The 11,773-nt window shown below is 54.3% G+C and overlaps 1 pseudogene; it reads left to right on the forward strand.

Moving 5' to 3' along the window:
- The first annotated feature begins 1,149 nt into the window (after positions 1 to 1,149).
- LOC144603289 (U2 spliceosomal RNA) lies at positions 1,150 to 1,240 on the forward strand (annotated as a pseudogene).
- Positions 1,241 to 11,773: the final 10,533 nt, after the last annotated feature.

The following is an 11,773-nucleotide window of genomic DNA, read 5'->3' on the forward strand; positions in this document are numbered from 1 at the left end:
TCTGTGGAATTCTCTGCCTCAGAAGGCAGTGGAGGCCAATTCTCTGAATGCATTCAAGAGAGAGCTAGATAGACTCTTAAGGATAGCGGAGTCAGGGGGTATGGGGAGAAGGCAGGAACGGGGTACTGATTGAGAATGGCAAAAACAAGGAGGCAGATTATTATCTCAATGGAGTTAGGTCAGGTAAGGGGTAGGTGCAGCGAGACCTGGGTGTCCTTGTACACCAGTCACTGAAAGTTGGCCTGCAGGTACAGCAGGCAGTGAAGAAAGCTAATGGCATGTTGGCCTTCATAACAAGAGGATTTCAGTATGGGAGTAAAGAGGTCCTTCTGCAGATGTACAAGGCCTTGGTAAGACCACATCTGGAGTATTGTGTACAGTTTTGGTCTCCTAATTTGAGGAAGGACATCCTTGTAATTGAGGCATTGCAGCGTAGGTTCACGAGATTGATCCCTGGGATGGCGGAACTGACATATGAGGAAAGATTGGAAAGACTAGTGTACTCAATGGGCCAATAGACAATAGGTGCAGGAGGAGGCCATTCGGCCCTTCGAGCCAGCACCGCCATTGAATGTGATCATGGCTGATCATTCTCAATCATTACCCCGTTCCTGACTTCTCCTGACTTCTCCCCATACCCCCTGACTCCGCTATCCTTAAGAGCTCTATCTAGCTCTCTCTTGAATGCATTCAGAGAATTGGCCTCCACTGCCTTCTGAGGCAGAGAATTCCACAGATTCACAACTCTCTGACTGAAAAAGTTTTTCCTCATCTCAGTTCTAAATGGCCTACCCCTTATTCTTAAACTGTGTGGCCCCTGGTTCTGGACTCCCCCAACATTGGGAACATGTATCCTGCCTCGAACGTGTCCAACCCCTTAATAATCTTATACGTCTCGATAAGATCCCCTCTCATCCTTCTAAATTCCAGTGTATACAAGCCTAGCCGAAGGGCCTGTTTCGGCGCTGTGTCTCTAAACGAAGCTCTAGGTTCACGGCTGTGTGGGTCTGTCTCCTCCAGGGTCCAGGTGTCGTTGGGCGATCATACCCGCCGTGATCCTTCTCGTCCTAGCCGTACTGGGAGTCTGGGCATCGTATCTCTGCAGCAACCCCCACACCGTGCCGTGAGTATCCCCGTCTCCCCTCTCTGTCCGCTTCTCGGTCTTTTGGCTAAGATCAAGTGTAGTATCTGTTCTGGCACAATCTAATGTTCTTATAAGAACAGTATAAGAGCAGTATTTGCATTGGATCATCGACGAGGAGCGGAAGTCAGGACCACGTGTCTGGTTTAGGGGTGGATCCATGCTGGTTGGGTAACCAACCTAACACCCTTATCCAGGTGGGATGGCAGCAGCAAGTGGAGCTGGAGGGCAGGGTATCCGGAATACCCTGCGTGTATCGGTGAAGGACCTCAGGGAGGGGAACCCTTTCTCAAGGGACCTCTTCATCAAGAAGGTGCTGCTGGAGGCCTGCGGATTCAAGGCCGGGGACATCTTCTGCCTCCAGGACTTCCCAGGTAACGGATATTTCGACGTTACCTTCCAAAACCCGGCGGGATGGCAGAAGTTGCTGCAGGACCTCCGGGAGAAGGGGGATGAAGCCCCGCTGTCGCTCCTGAAGGTGCAGCCGCTCTTCACCCTCCCCACCCAGAGGGAACGAATGATCACGGTGCACATGTTTAACCCACATGTGCCCGTCGTGGATGTCCTCACCTTCCTTGCTCGCTACGTCGAAGGGGCCGGGAACTGCGTGGACATAAAGGACTTGTTCGGGATCTGGACGAGCAAGAGGCAAGTGAAGGTGAAGCTGAGGGTGGACGGGAAGGGATTCATCATCCACCCCCCCCTCGGTGTTCGCTATCGGAGGGAACCGGGGTTACATGACGTACGCGGGGCAGCCCAGGGTGTGCAGGAAATGCAACAAACCTGGGCACGTGGCGGCAGAATGCAGGACAGTCGTCTGCAGAAACTGCAAACTAGAAGGCCACGAGACAAGGGAATGTAAAGAGAGTAAGAGCTGCAACCTGTGTGGGGAGGCAGGCCACCTTTACAGGGCCTGCCCTAAAAGAGCTAGCACGTATGCACAGGCGATAAGAGGGGCCGCTGCCAGCACCCCCAGTGTGGACGAGACGCCTCCTACCACGGAAAAAGCCCAAAAAGGAAAGGAGAGCAGGGGCGATAACAACGCGACCACCAGGAGCCCCCAACCGCAGGACAGAGCCCCCCAGGCCCCTACCCACGAGGGTGAGTCGATGGAAGAGGGGGAACAGGAAGAGGAGGAATGGCAGGTGGTAAAATCGAGGAAAACGTTGAAGGCTGTGCGCACGGAGAAAAAGGCGGAGGGGGCAAGCAAGTCCCAAAAAAGAGTCCTCTCCCAGGACGAGGCCAGCAGCCTCTCCGCGTCGGAGGATGAGACGACCGGGAGGATCCGACAACGGAGGCAGAGGCAGAGGAAGAAAACGGGGGAGGAGGAAGGTAAGAGAAAGAACATGTCTGTTGCCCCCCAGCCCCAGGAGACTGGGAGCAGTGCCAATGGGCCCCAGCCCCAGGAGACCGTGAGCGGCACAACGGCCAATGGGCCCCAACCCCAGGAGACCGTGAGCGGCACAACGGCCAATGGGCACCAGCCCCAGGAGACCGTGAGCGGCACAACGGCCAATGGGCCCCAACCCCAGGAGACCGTGAGCGGCACAACGGCCAATGGGCCCCAGCCCCAGGAGACCGTGAGCGGCACAACGGCCAATGGGCCCCAGCCCCAGGAGACCGTGAGCGGCACAACGGCCAATGGGCCCCTGCTCCGGGAGACCGGGAGCGGCACAACGGCCAATGGGCCCCAGCTCCGGGAGACCGGGAGCAGTGCAGTGGCCAATGGGCCCCAGCTCCGGGAGACCGGGAGCAGTGCAGTGGCCGATGGGCCCCAGCTCCAGGACACTGGGAGCAGCGCAGTGGCCTCGCCAGAAAATACACCCTGTGCTGAGGAAGCCACCAACCTGTACCACTACCTGTGCGACAAAAATGTGCAGGAACTCAGCCAGATGATTGGCATGCGGGAGGATCGCCTGGGACACTAAAGGACAATGGAGCTGAAACTGGCATCCTTAAACGTGCGCAGTGTGAAGAGCACTGCGCGATGTGTATCCGCCTTGCAGTACCTGGCCAAGGTAAAGGCGGATGTGACTTTTCTACAAGAGTGCGGGCTGCCACACCTTCGCTGCAATCGGAGGTGGTCGCGATGGTGGCCCCACGGACTGTCGGTATGGTCGGGGGGCAATGATTGTCGTGCGTCCGGTCTGGGGATCTTGCTGCGGGGAGGGGGCTTCACCATCACTGAGGTAAGGGAGGTGGTGGGGGGGGCGTCTCTTGGTGGCGGATGTAATGTACCGTGGTTCTCCGCTCCGGCTGATTAATGTGTATGCCTCACCCAGGCGGAGCGAGCGGTTGGCCGTCCTCCAGCAGCTCCCACCGCTGCTGGCCACGTCTAGACCGCTCGTTCTGGCCGGTGACTTCAACTGCATCATCGATGCGGCTGGACGATCCGACAGTGTGAACCACAGACTGGACGGCACCTCCAAACTCCTGGTGGAGACGGTCAAAGATGCAAAGCTGCGCGACGCCTTCAGTGACCCTGCAGGCGGGGCCCAGCCGCGGTTCACCTGGTCAGGACCGAACGGTTCAGCCCAGTCCCGGATAGACTTCCTCTTCACATCGAGGGCCGTCACGGTCAGACACACCGACCTCGCGCCGGTGTTCTTCTCTGACCACTGCCTCCTTCAGGCCACCTGTCACCTACAGGAGGACCGGAAGGCGGGCAGAGGGACGTGGAAGTTAAACGTGGAGCTGTTGACCCCGGAGAGCGTTGAGGAGCTAAAGAGGGACTACGCATCTTGGAGAACTGTGAGGCCCCTCTTTGACTCCCCGACACTCTGGTGGGAGGCAACAAAGGAGAAAATCAAGAAGTTCTTCGTCTCCAAAGGTGTCCAGAGAGCAAGACAGGGTAAGAGGGAACTGTGCCAACTCCAGACAGATTTGCAGCAACTGCTCCTTCTGCAGAGGAGAGGGGTGGATGTGAGGGAGGAACTGAGAGAGTTGAAGGGCCGGCAAGCTCGTCTCTTTACCTCTGAATCCTCCAAGATCATCTTCCGGTCCAGGGTCCGCCATGTTGAGCAGGATGAGACGTGCTCACGTTACTTCTTCCATAAGGTTCACAGGGGGAGCTCTGTGATCAAAAGCCTTAGGGAGGAGGACGGCTCGGTAACATCCTCGCAGTCAGACATGCTCAAGATCTGCAGATCCTTTTATAAGGATCTGTACGATGTAAAGACCACAGACAGCACCGCCTCCCAGAACTTCCTGTCCTCCATCACGGAAGTCTTGGACGACAGCAAGCGGGAGAGTCTGGACAAACCACTGACCCTGGAGGAGCTGACTGGCTCCATCCGTTCCTTTGACTCGAGTAAAACTCCCGGAGGCGATGGCTTACCGGCAGAGTTCTACTCGGCTCTGTGGGACTGGGTGGGCCCGGACCTGCTGGAAGTGTACAACGATATACTTCTAGCCGGCAGCATGTCAGACTCAATGAGGAAGGGCAGCATCACCCTGATCTACAAGCAGAAGGGGGAGATGAATGACTTAAGGAATTGGAGACCCATCACATTGTTGAATGTAGACTACAAGATCCTGTCTAAGGCCATCGCCAACCGGGTCAAGTCTGCTCTGGGACAGGTGATCCACCCGGACCAAACCTGTGCTGTACCTGGCAGGAAAATCTCAGACAGCCTGGTGCTGCTGAGAGATACCATTGCCTACGTGCAGGACAGACGGGTGGATGCCTGCCTGGTCAGCTTGGACCAGGAGAAGTCCTTCGACAGGATATCGCACACGTACATGAGGGACGTGCTCTCCAAAATGGGCTTTGGGGAGGGAATCAGGAAGTGGATACAACTGCTCTACTCCGATATCTGTAGTGCAGTCCAAATTAATGGGTGGGAATCAGACAGCTTCCCCGTCAGGTCTGGTGTCAGGCAGGGTTGCCCTCTCTCACCTGTCTTGTTCGTCTGTTGCATTGAACCCTTTGCCGAATCCATCAGGAAGGATGCGAGCATAAGAGGAGTGACATTGCCAGGCAATGGGGGCACTCAGGTCAAGGCCTCCCTGTACATGGACGATGTCGCCGTCTTCTGCTCGGAGCCAGGGTCGGTCCGCAGACTGATCAGCGTCTGCGACCAGTTTGAGTTGGCCACGGGGGCCAGGGTAAACCGCAGGAAGAGCGAGGCCATGCTCTTTGGCAACTGGCCCGACCGATCTTCCATCCCCTTCACCATCAAGCCTGACTTCCTGAAGGTGCTGGGGATCTGGTTCGGGAAGGCTGAGGCATGTAACAAGAATTGGCTGGAGCGGATAGCCAAGGTGGGGAAGAAGCTGGAGCTGTGGAAGCAGCGCTCCCTCTCCATCACGGGGAAAAACCTGGTCATCAGGTGTGAGGTGCTCTCGGGGCTGCTGTACTTGGCGCAAGTGTGGCCCGTCCCTCCCTCCCACGCCAAGGGGATCACCCGGGCCGTTTTCCGCTTCATCTGGGGGTCGGCGATGGACCGGGTGCGACGAGCCACAATGCACAAGTCGGCAGAAAACGGGGGTAAAAGCGTGCCCAACGTCGCCCTCATTCCGATGGCCACCTTCGTGTGTGGCTGCATCAGGCGGAGCATAGAGCCAAGGCACGTGGGCACCAAATGCCACTACCTGCTGAGGTTCTACCTGTCCCCGGTGTTGCGAAGGATGGGCCTGGCGCAGATGCCACGCAATGTGCCAGTCAGCTGGACATTGCCGAACCATCTGTCGTTTGTGGACAGGTTCTTCCGGACCAACACCTTTGATCACAAGTCCATCGGGCAGTGGTCAGCACGGAACGTCCTGCAGGCACTGCAGGGGAATGACTCCATGGATCCTGTGGCGTGGTTCCCAGAACAGACAGCCCAGCTTGTCTGGCAAAATGCCTCATCGCCAGTACTCACCAACAAGCACCAAGACCTGGCTTGGCTGGCGGTGAGGTGAGCCCTCCCAGTCAGATCCTTCCTGCACCGCCGGAACCTCACTACCAGCGCACGCTGCCCTCGGGACGGCTGCTACGGAGAGGAGACGGTGGCCCACCTCTTCAAAGAGTGTGGATTTGCCAGGAGAGTCTGGAGAGGTCTGCAGGGGTCCCTGTCACGATTCATTCCGAGCAGCTCCGTCACAGAGGACTCTGTGCTCTACGGACTGTTCCCAGGGACGCATTCCGAGACTGACATCGAGTGCTGCTGGAAGGTCATCAACTCGGTGAAAGACGCCCTTTGGTCTGCCCGATCCTTGTTGACCTCCCAGCGGAGCGAGCTGTCCGTCAAGGAATGTTGCCGACTGGCCCACTGCAGACTGCAGGAGTACGTGCTGAGGGACGCTCTGAAGCTCGGTGCAGCCAACGCCAAGGCTCTGTGGGGGAGGACCACAGTCTAGGGTCCTTCCGCTGCTGGACATGGGGGGGGGGCAGGGTGTGGTGGAGAGAGACGCCCCTCCAAATAAGGGATACTGGGTAAATGTATGTAAATGTAAGTAAATGTCTAAGTAAATGCCTGTATTGAATGTGTAACCTCCGGAAATGTCGGATGGGTTTGTTTAAAAAAAGATGTTTTGTAAATGATATTGATTATTTGAATAAAGTATTTTTTGATATAAAAAAAATTAAAAAAAGTCCCTCCCCCCTCACCGCCCCTCCCCCCCTCACCTCGTCGCCCCACCCTCCCCCCATCTCCGTCCCGTCTCCTCTCTCCATCCCGTCCCGCCACCCCCCACTCTCCGCCCCCGTTCCTTTCCTTCCCCCTCTCTCCGTCTCCTCCCCCCCCTCCACTCTCGGTCGCCACCACTCTTCCCCCTCCCCCCCCCCGTCTCCCTGCCCCTCCCCCCATCCCCTCCCCTCTCTCCCGTCTAACATTGTGGGGTCACGCTGCCCCGGCACTGAACGGGATGGATGGCCGCGATGTCCGGTCACTAACACAGGACTCTCATTCAAGCCGTTAATGATTGTTTAAACAAATAACACACGCCCACAATTCAATATAATAGGTGGTAGAAGGTTCACCAGATTGATCCCTGGGATGGCAGGACTGCAGGTGCAGCAGGCGGTGAAGAAAGCAAATGGTATGTTAGCATTCATAGCAAGAGGATTTGAGTATAGGAGCAGGGAGGTTCTGCTGCAGTTGTACAGGGCATTGGTGAGACCGCACCTGGAGTATTGTGTACAGTTTTGGTCTCCTAATCTGAGGAAAGACATTCTTGCCATAGAGGGAGTACAGAGAAGGTTCACCAGATTGATCCCTGGGATGGCAGGACTTTCATATGAAGAAAGACTGGATAGACTAGGCTTGTTCTCGCTGGAATTTAAAGACTGAGGGGGGATCTTATAGAAACTTACAAAATCCTTAAGGGGTTGGACAGGCTAGATGCATGAAGATTGTTCCCGATGTTGGGGAAGTCCAGAACAAGGGGCCACAGTTTAAGGATAAGGGGGAAGTCTTTTAGGACCGAGATGAGAATTTTTTTTTCACACAGAGAGTGGTGAGTCTGTGGTATTCTCTGCCACAGAAGGTAGTTGAGGCCAGTTCATTGGCTATATTTAAGAGGGAGTTAGATGTGGCCCTTGTGGCTAAAGGGATCAGGGGGTATGGAGAGAAGGCAGGTACGGGATACTGAGTTGGATGATCAGCCATGATCATAATGAATGGCGGTGCGTACAGGCTCGAAGGGCCGAATGGCCTACTCCTGCACCTATTGTCTATGTTTCTATGTTTCCCCGATGATAATTACCCGTGAACGACGATCAGACGTCGCCCACTCTGGGTAAAGAACAAACAAACCTCCACCACGTTCTTCAGTCCCCGGCCCCCTGGCCCCGCCCTCCGCCCCTAGCCCCGCCCTCCTCCCCTGGCCCCGCACCCGCGGCCAAGCCCCGGACCCGCAGAGTGATGGCGGCTCGGCGAAGTGCGCCTGCGCGCCTCTGGGCGGCCGCTGCTGCTTCATGCGGAATGTACGCATGCGCGCCCCAGGGCCGGGGAGGGCCTGGGCCTGGAGAGCCAGGGGGGTGGGGGGTAGCCGGAGCTGCGTCAGTCCCTCAGTCAGTCAGTCTCCCTTTTCTCTGTCCCGCTTCACCAGAGAGTTTCTCCACAGCCTGGAGTGGGTCGCCAGCCGGGACCAGGACCAGGACACCGCCAGGATGCGGCGCTCTCTCTGCACGGCCGTACATCTGCTGTGCCTGCTGGCAGTTAGAGACATGGGGGTGGGAGAGAGAGATGGAGGGGGTGGAGATGGGGGGGGGAGACGTGGAGAGAGAGATGGGGGGAGAGAGAGATGCAGGGGGGGGAGATGGGGGGGAGAGATGGGGGGGAGAGAGATGGGGGAAAGACGTGGAGAGAGAAATGGGGGAGAGAGAAAGATGGAGAGAGAGATGGAGGGAGGGAGAGTAAGGGAGAGAGAGGGAGAGATGTGGAGAGAGAGATGGGGAGGGAGAGATGGGGAGACGGGGGAGAGATGGGGAGATGGCGGAGAAATGCAGAGATGGGGGAGAGGGAAAGAGATGGGCGAGAGAGAAAGAGATGGCAGAGGGAAAGAGATGGGGAGAGAGGGAAAGAAATGGGGGAGAGAGGGAAAGAGATGGGGAGAAAGAGAGAGATGGGGAGAGATGGGGTAGAAAGGGAGAGATGGGGGAGAAAGGGAGAGATGGGAAGAGAGAGAGATGGGGAGAAAGGGAGAGATGGGGAGAAAGAGAGAGATGGGGGAGAAAGGGAGAGATGGGGAGAAAGAGAGAGATGAGGGACTAAGAGACAGATGGGGAGAGAGGGAGATGAGGAGAGAGAGATGGAGGAAGAGGTAGATGGGGGGAGGGAGGGAGAGGGGGAGAGGGGAGAGATGGAGGGAGAGGGGGGAGGAGGGAGGGAGAGAGATATGGGGAGAGGGGGTAGAGAGAGAGAGAACGAGAGCTGCTGTCCACGGAGTTGGGAGTGGACAATTGTCAGTCAAACACTGTACTGGGAGAACTCAGCGGGTCGGGCCTCATCTACATGAACTACAACAATTGTTCATCCCAGTTTGGCAAAATAACAAACCAGGTCCAGCAGAGGAGGACAAAGGGCTTAATTAGGAAAGGGAAAATAGATTATGAGAGAAAACTGGCAGGGAACATAAAAACTGACTGCAAAAGCTTTTATAGATATGTGAAGAGAAAAAGACTAGTTAAGACAAATGTAGGTCCCTTGCAGTCGGAAACAGGTGAATTGATCATAGGGAACAAGGAGATGGCAGACCAATTGAACAACTACTTTGGTTCTGTCTTCACTAGGGAAGTCATAAACAATCTGCCGGAAATAGCAGGGGACCGGGGGTCTAACGAGATGGAGGAACTGAGGGTAATCCAGGTTAGTCCGGAAGTGGTGTTAGGTAAATTAAATGGATTAAAGGCCGATAAATCCCCAGGGCCAGATAGGCTGCATCCCAGAGTGCTTAAGGAAGTAGTCTCAGAAATAGTGGATGCATTAGTGATAATTTTTGTTAACTCTTTAGATTCTGGAGTAGTTCCTGAGGATTGGAGGGTAGCTAATGTAACCCCATTTTTAAAAAGGGAGGGGGAGAGAAAACGGGGAATTATAGACCAGTTAGCCTAACATCGGTAGTGGGGAAAATGCTAGAGTCAGTTATTAAAGATGTGATAGCATTACATTTGGAAAGTGGTGAAATCATCGGACAAAGTCAGCATGGATTTATGAAAGGCAAATCATGCCTGACGAATCTTATAGAATTTTTCGAGGATGTAACTAGTAGAGTGGATAAGGGAGAACCAGTCGATGTGTTATATCTGGACTTTCAGAAGGCCTACGACAAGGTCCCACATAGGAGATTGGGGTACAAACTTAAAGCACACGGTATTGGGGGTTCAGTGTTGAGATGGATAGAGAATTGGTTGGCAGACAGGAAGCAAAGAGTAGGAATAAACGGGTCCTTTTCGGAATGGCAGGCAGTGACTAGTGGGGTAGCGCAAGGCTCAGTGCTGGGACCCCAGTTATTTACAATATATATTAATGATTTGGACGAGGGAATTGAATGCAATATCTCTAAGTTTGCAGATGATACGAAGCTGGGTGGCAGTGTTAGCTGCGAGGAGGATGCTAGGAGGCTGCAGAGTGACTTGGAAAGATTAGGAGAGTGGGCAAATGCATGGCAGATGCAATATAATGTGGATAAATGTGAGGTTATCCACTTTGGCGGCAAGAACAGGAAAGCAGAGTATTACCTGAATGGTGGCCAATTAGGAAAAGGGGAGATGCAACGTGACCCGGGTGTCATGGTGCACCAGTCATTGAAAGCAAGCGTTCAGGTGCAGCAGGCAGTGAAGAAAGCGAATCTTATGTTAGCATTCATAGCAAGAGGATTTGAGTAGGTTCTGCTGCAGTTGTACAGGGCCTTGGTGAGACCGCACCTGGAGTATTGTGTACAGTTTTGGTCTCCTAATCTGAGGAAAGACATTCTAGCCTTAGAGGGAGTACAGAGAAGGTTCACCAGATTGATCCCTGGGATGGCAGGACTTTCATATGAAGAAAGACTGGATAGACTTGGCTTATACTCGCTGGAATTTAGAAGACTGAGGGGGGATCTTATTGAAACATAAAATTCTTAAGGGGTTGGAGAGGCTAGATGCGGGAAGATTGTTCCCGATGTTGGGGAAGTCCAGAATAAGGGGTCACAGCTTAAGGATAAGGGGGAAGTCTTTTAGGACCGAGATGAGAAAACATTTCTTCACACAGAGAGTGGTGAGTCTGTGGAATTCTCTGCCACAGAACGTAGTTGAGGCCAGTTCATTGGCTATATTTAAGAGGGAGTTAGATGTGGCCCTTGTGGCTAAAGGTATCAGGGGGTATGGAGAGAAGGCAGGTACAGGTTACTGAGCTGGATGATCAGCCATGATCATATTGAATGGCGGTGCAGGCTCGAAGGGCCGAATGGCCTCCTCCTGCACCTATTTTCTATGTTTCTATCTGTGGAGAGAAGGAATGGGTGACTTTTCGGGTCGAGATCCTTCTCTGAAGAACCCGAAACGTCACCCATTCCTTCTCTCTAGAGATGCTGCCTGACCCGCTGAGTTACTCCAGCAGTCTGTGAAACGTCACGTATTCCTTTTCTCCACAGATGCTGCCTGACCCGCTGAGTTAGCACAGCATTTTGTGTCTACATTCATCAGTGAAAATGTCATTTAGCTTAGTGATACGGCGCAGAAACAGGCCCTTCGGCCCACCGGGTACGCAGCGACCAGCGATCAGGCCGCACTAACGCTACCCTTCACATACACAAGGGACAATCTCTAATTTTACAGAAGCCAATTAACCTACAAGCCTATCGGTCTTGAGAGGTTTGGAGGGAAGAGTGTCAGTAGTAAAGAAAGCAAACTCAGTGATTTCAAGAGGGCTTGTGTACAAAAACAGGGGGTGTTATGCTAAGGCTCTACAAGGCACTGGTCAGGCCCCATTTGGAATATTGTCAGCAATTTTCGCTGTACTTGCTGGAGTTTAGAAGAATGAGGGGGGACCTCATTGAAACCTACCGAATAGTGAAAGACCAGATAGGGTGGATGTGGAGAGGGTGTTTCCACTAGTCTGCGAGTCTACGACCAGAGGGCACAGCCTCAGAATTAAAGGACGTTCCTTCAGGAAGGAGATGAGGAGGAATTTCTTTAGTCAGAGGGTGGTGAATCTTTGGGATTCT

The sequence above is a fragment of the Rhinoraja longicauda genome, chromosome 19 (assembly GCF_053455715.1).
Source record: "Rhinoraja longicauda isolate Sanriku21f chromosome 19, sRhiLon1.1, whole genome shotgun sequence".
NCBI classification, from domain to species: Eukaryota; Metazoa; Chordata; class Chondrichthyes; order Rajiformes; family Arhynchobatidae; genus Rhinoraja; species Rhinoraja longicauda.